General features: G+C 36.8%; 1 pseudogene; it reads left to right on the forward strand.

Moving 5' to 3' along the window:
- The first annotated feature begins 1,493 nt into the window (after positions 1 to 1,493).
- On the forward strand, positions 1,494 to 1,826 carry LOC100946854 (annotated as a pseudogene).
- The last annotated feature ends 4,854 nt before the right edge of the window (positions 1,827 to 6,680 follow it).

Consider the following 6,680-nt stretch of genomic DNA (forward strand, 5'->3'; position numbering starts at 1 on the left):
CCCATGGTGCATTTTACAAGGGTACATGTCAAATCTACTAAGTATAGACTATAAATGTCTTAACACAGTAACTAAAAAAATGCAGTGAAGGCTATGTTAACCAGTTTGATGACGTATTTCAAATTGTATATAAAACCAGCACATTGTACCCCATAATTGCATTAATGTACACATCTATGATCTAATAAATAAATAAATAAAAATACAATCAGTAAGAAGCTCCTCATAACTGTCATTTATACTGATCTTGCCACATGTGGGAAAGTTGGTAAATTTTACTTTTTAAATTTGTCTAGAATCATTCAGAGCATTCCACTTCTGTGCCTAATCTCTCTACTTATGAAAAAATATGTTTGTTGATATCTCTGATCACATTTGTAAACAAAGAAAGCTTGTAGTAGTGGAAAGAACTGGAGCTGTGGCATCCGACCAGTTTGGGTTCCAATCTTGGTTTAGCCACTGTCTGCCTTATGATGTTGGGCAGATCATTCAAACTGCCTTTTACGTGAAACACATCCACATATTTAGCATTTTACATAAATGCATGAATGTGATATCATTCATTCATGTTTAAAATGCTCTTTTTAAAAATTTTTTTTCTTACATTTCTTAGGGTTTATTCATCTATCCCCATCATCACTAGGCACCAACCCATATCACCTGCTTCCCACCCATCCACATACCTCCAGGTACTAATATTAAGTTAGAATTTATCATCTATGTTTTTCAAGTGTTTACAAGACATCCATCATATACACACACACAGCACACATATACACATACACACGTTTGTAAATGTAGCATATATAATGATAACCCCTGGGTAAAACAACAACTCCACACCCACAATTCACTCAACAGCTCATGAAAATCCTACTATATCTAGTTGTATACTTACAATTATCTTTAATTGTTTTTAATTTAAAAATTTAATTGTTTTTAATTAAAAATAATTAAATTATTTTTAATTTACTTTTTATTTACTTATATATTCATTTATTCCTTTATTCATTTGCTTACTTATTTTTGCCACATCAAATAATGCAGCAACATACATGTTTGAAAATGTCTTTTTATATATTGAGGCTCATAACTCTACGAGATGCTTCCCAAGTAATATACATGGGGAAATATGTGTGTGTGTATGTGTATGTGTGTGTGTCTGTATAAAAAGTTTACAAAAGTAAATACCAGGAAAAGTATATGAAACTGCCAAATTATTAGAAGAAATATACGAAGTAAAATAAACACATCATTTATAAAGAACTATTTAAAAAGAAAAATTAAAAGGAGCCATAAAAGCAGAGTGTATAATGTAAGGCATAACGTTAGAACTAAGCGCAATCATAACCAAAATCTAACCAATGCAAATAGGCTGATATTTTGCACACAAGAAACTTGCACAGAACAAAGTAACTTTCTACCCCACCACCAACACAAGATCCAGGTGGACCCAAAGTATGTGAAAGATTTAAGCTTGGGCGGAGGGCAGCATGGTGGGTGGGGAGGCGGCTGCCTCGGGTGAGGGGCTGGTCTCAGGGGTGCGGCAGGCTACGGACTTCGAGGACCAGTTCCGCTCCTACTCGGAGAGCGAGAAGCAATGGAAGGTCCGCATGGAATTCATCTTGCGCCACCCGCCCGACGGCGGCGGCCGCCTGGACCAGCTGCTGTCCCCCTCTATGGTCTGGGCCAACCACCTCTTTCTGGGCTGCAGTTACAATAAAGACCTTTTAGGCAAGGTGATGGAAATGGCTGATGGGATTGAAGTGGAAGACCTGCCACGGTTTACTACCAGAAGTGAATTAATGAAAAAGCACTGTAGCTAAGGCAGAAGATTTATCCCATTTTCATCACCATCTACAGGCTTAGAAAATAGGCTGGGATGAACTTGACATAGACTACATGAGCGTGAAACAGACCACGGTAGCTCTCTTAAGACTCCTGGTATTACCAACAGAAAGAGGCAGGTGGGATGAGGAGGAATCTGTCTAGCTAGGCTTTTCAAAAGTGATCATTCTTCCAGTAGCTGTCCCCGTAAAAATGTGCACGGATATTTATGTATTTAGAAATCATCAACATTGTAAAAGCCCTCTTTTGTATTTTCAGTTGTTAAATGTCAAACTTTTTCTTTAAAATGATCTTTTTTGTTGATGTGATAAAAACAGGTCATGAATTTTACAGTTTGAATTTTTCAACAATTAAAAAAAAAAAGAAAGATTTCAGCTTATATGGTTTTATGGAGACCTTCCCCACGTTAAGAATGTATTAATAAAAATTTTAGTTTATCTGTAATTTAATTTTTACATTTAAATCTATCTAAAGCAAGAACTAAAAAAGACATTAGTCCATGCTGTCAAAATCTGGTCAAAAGATAAATGAAAATCTCAAGAAAATGTCTTCAATTCAAAATATAAAGAGGTGGCTCAGCACCTGCGGCTTAAGTGGCTAAGGGCGCCAGCCACATACACCTAAGGTGGCAGGTTCGAATCCAGCCTGGCCTGCCAAAACAACAATGACAGCCAAAAAATAGCCGGGTGTTGTGGGGGGTGCCTGTGGTCCCAGCTACTTGGGAGGCTGAGGCAAGAGACTCACTTGAGCCCAGGAGTTGGAGGTTGCTCTGAGCTGTGATGCCATGGCACTCTACCCAGGGGACAGCTTGAGGCTCTGTCTCAAAAAAAATAAAAAAATAAAAAATATGTATATATATATATAGAGAGAGAGAGAGGTAATTTCTAGTGCTCCTATAACATAATCTACACATGATAAATTGAATTTTTTAAAAAATACTCTGTGTTCCTCCTGTGGGATGAACAAATCCCTCTCCTGTTGAATTAAGATGGAGTCAGTCACCTTTGTTTAAACCAATAGAATATTGACGGAATTGATGTGTCACTTCCAAGAAATATGTACTCTTTTTTTGTTTGGATTTTTGTGCTGGACACAAGGTTTTTGAGATTGATTAACATTGTATACATCAGTGGTTTGCTCCTTATTGCTGATTAACGTTCTGTTATATATGAATAGACCACAATTGACTTACCTGTTCTTCTGTTGAGAAAAGTTCAGGCTGTTAGACATAATGCTGTTATGAACATTCTTATGCAAATTTTTTCATAGGCATCAGTTTTTAATTCTCTCCTAGGAATAGAATTACAGGGTCATAAGATAAATTTATGTTTAATTTTATTTATTTATTCATTTATTTAGACAAAGTCTTACTATATCACCCTCACTAGAGTGTTGTGGCATCACAGCTCACAGCAACCTCAAACTCTTGGGCTTAAGGGATTCTCTTGCTTCAGCCTCCCAAGTAGCTGGGACTACAGGCACCCACCACAGCACCTGGCTATTTTTTTGTTGGCAGTTGTCATTGTTGTTTTAGCTGGCCCAGGCTGGGTTCAAACCTGCCAGCTCTGGTGTAAGTGGCCAGTGCCGTACCCACTGAGCTAAACTCCATAACAGGTTTCCAGTGTGAGAGTTCCTGTTTCATTACCTGATGACTAATATTTATTGTTATTGGGCTTTTTAATTTCAGCCATTCCGATGGGAGTGAAGTAGCAATTCACTGTGCATTTGAATCTGCATTTTCCTAATAATCAATGATTCTGATTCAACATCTTTTTATCCCCCCCCCCGCCCCCACCTGAATATCCTCTTTTGTAGATGGCTGGTCAAGAGTTTTGCCTATTTTTTTCAGGATGTTTAGCTTTTCATTTATTGTGTCATAGTTCTTTATGGGATGTTATTTTCAATGAGGTAATTTTTTATTTTATAAAAATAAAACAATTTCTATTATAGCTAGTGTTTCTGGCATTCTCCTTAAGAAATCTTTGCCTATCCTCAAGATTGTAAAGATATTGTACATGCCTTTTATGAAAGAAGTTTTTCCTGTAGAAAATTTACAATGTTAGTTTTTCTGTTAGGTTGATGCTTCACTCAAATTAATTTTGGGTGCAGCATGAGATGAGCATTGAGGCTCATTTTCCCCCATATATTTATCAGTTCTTACAGCCTGATTTGTTGAAATGACTTTTCTTCCCCTATTGAATTGAATGGAAACGACTTGGCAACCTTTTCAGAAATCGATTTCCTATTTATGTCTTTTTGTGGACTTTCTACTCTGCTCATTGATCTATTTGTCGACTTTCCATGCTGTTCATTGATCTATTTGTCTAGCCTCTGTCAGCACCACTTTGTCTTGATTACTGCAGCTCTATAGCAATTCTTAAAATCAAATAGTGAACGTTCTCTGAGTTTATTCTTTTCATGCGAGATTCTTTTGCCTGCTCTAAATTTGTTCGTTCTGTATAATGAGAAAAAAATAATGATGCAAGACAGGAGATGACTGTTGGTGACATGTCTGTGAGATTACCCACAATCATCTATCATCTATACTAGAATTTGTTATTTTAAAATTTCGTAGCAATTTGACAGCTGAAATTGCTATTTCATTATTTTAATGGCATCTCTTGATTACCTAGGCATTTTTCAGTTTTTTTTATTTTTTATCTTTCTTTATTGCAAAATTCTTTCTTCATTATTATGCTGTGCCTTTATCATTCCTATTTGTGTATTCCTATTATGTTGTGTATTATCATTCCTTTCTCCTCAGGTGAGAAAGACGGGACCATCCTGGGATTCTCTCAAACGGTGCCAGAATCCGGACTTGCTGGGGTCACAGCACAGTACAGCAGGAAATCTGCATTTGGAGAGCAAGCAGACAGCGCAGGGACAAACTGACACATGAGAGAGATTATATCACGTGGACAAGAAACCGCAGGTGGAGAATACCTGCAGTGTGACAACTGAAGGAAGACTGGAGGCAAGAAGTCAAATTAGCAGAAGTTAGTGCAATCGTGAGAGAGAATAAGACCTTTAAAGGAAGCATAGCCAAGAACACAAACAAAAATCATGTCGACCAAAGCCAAAATCACAAGAACACAAACCTCCAAGGGGAAGAGGCTGGAATAAGGAAACACAGGTGACATAAATCAGAATAAACCAAAAAAGAGTGACAGAGGCCGTTCAAAGGACTTACTATGACTCAAGTTGATTATGGCTAAGTTCAGACACAGAAAGGCTCTCTGGTCATCAGGATCCAAATGAACAACTCCAACCTCAAGAAATGACTAGAGCAAAGAACAGGTACTTAACAATCATGCACAAGTATAAATCTTCAAAAAGATCAAAGAGGCAAGACTGTGTGTACATCAATTTCCAGAACAAATTTTTTCAGCTAAATATTATTCCAATACTTATTTTGGCTGTTTCCAAGTACAGATTTTTCTTTCCCTCAGACCCTGAATGGACAGCACACATTATGCAAATTGGATATAAGAAAGAGGGAAAGTGGAAGCTCAAATATCATATCAAAATTACACGCTTGATTGAATAAATAACAATCAATGAACAGAGCTCAGAAGAAGTACGTCTTCCTTTAATGTAGGATAAGACGATGCATCAATAAACATACATCAGAAAATAAACTGCTATAAATCACAGAGGACTGGGGCAAAGCAGAGGACCCAAAAAAGTGATAAAGATGTGAGAACAATTGTTACGAGAAATGGAAAAAGACATTGATTAGTATTAAGTAAGGGCACTGTTGAAGATAAAAAAAGAATTTACAGATGAAAAATGGGGCCAATTATTGTGGCTTTGCAGTAGTCTCTAGAAGCATAGATCATATCTTACAATGAAGGAAGTAAGAAAATTAGTGCCAAGCCAACATATATTTAATTCTCCAGTTTTTTAAAGTCTTCTCTAACAAACAAGACTGTAAGTTCCTTGAGAGTAGGGACTTTGAGTTGTACACCTTCTCATGCTTCACAACTCCTATCTCAGCACCAGGAAAAATTGAATGCCTAATGTGTTAGTATTAATGGATATTATATTGCTATCTGTACCTCTTTAAATGCAGACTTCAATAATGTTAAAAATGCCTAATGTCACACAAGGTATATTTGCTCATGCCTACCACATGAACTGAAATATCTTTCCTAATCTAATATACCTTGTAGTCAAAATTTTCAAATCCAAACAGAATAAAATTCCTACAACATAAAATGTTCAGGCATGTATAAGACTCAAAACCAGTCAAAACATGTAACAGGTGGAAGAGAGATACTAATTCCTATAGCCCATCACAAAATGGAAAAAAATAAGAGATGAGTAGAGAGACCCAGAGATTGAACAAAGGAAACTCAAAAAGAAAAACACAGTCTTTTTTTTTTTTTTTTTTAAACAGGCCAGGAGCAGTTGTATGGGCCAAAGATTCTCTAATGGAGCTTGTCCTCCTGTGGTCCTGCCCCATAGATGACTAAATTACTCAGGTATGAAGATTAGCTTCCAGGTTTGGCATAAAAAGGCCCCAGATATTTCAAGTGGCCATTTTGGAATTGCAATGTTTTTGGATAACTTTTCCCCAGAAGTTTATTTAGAAAAATTGGCCAGAATTCTCTCTGAAGTGAATGGGTAGTAGTGAGCAATTCAACATGCTACTTAAAAATAGACAGTCATTTCTTCAGTATTTTGATTCAAACAGATTCTATAATTGGTTAAAGTGTTTCAGCTTGTGTAAGGTGACCAGATTTTAACATTGGTAAAGCAGGACACCATTGACTGGGGGAAAGGGAGGTGGGAGGCTGGGGCCTGACAACAATGCAAACTTTGATAAGCAG

The sequence above is a fragment of the Otolemur garnettii genome, unplaced genomic scaffold (assembly GCF_000181295.1).
Source record: "Otolemur garnettii isolate 467f Iridium unplaced genomic scaffold, OtoGar3 scaffold00085, whole genome shotgun sequence".
Classification (NCBI taxonomy): domain Eukaryota; kingdom Metazoa; phylum Chordata; class Mammalia; order Primates; family Galagidae; genus Otolemur; species Otolemur garnettii.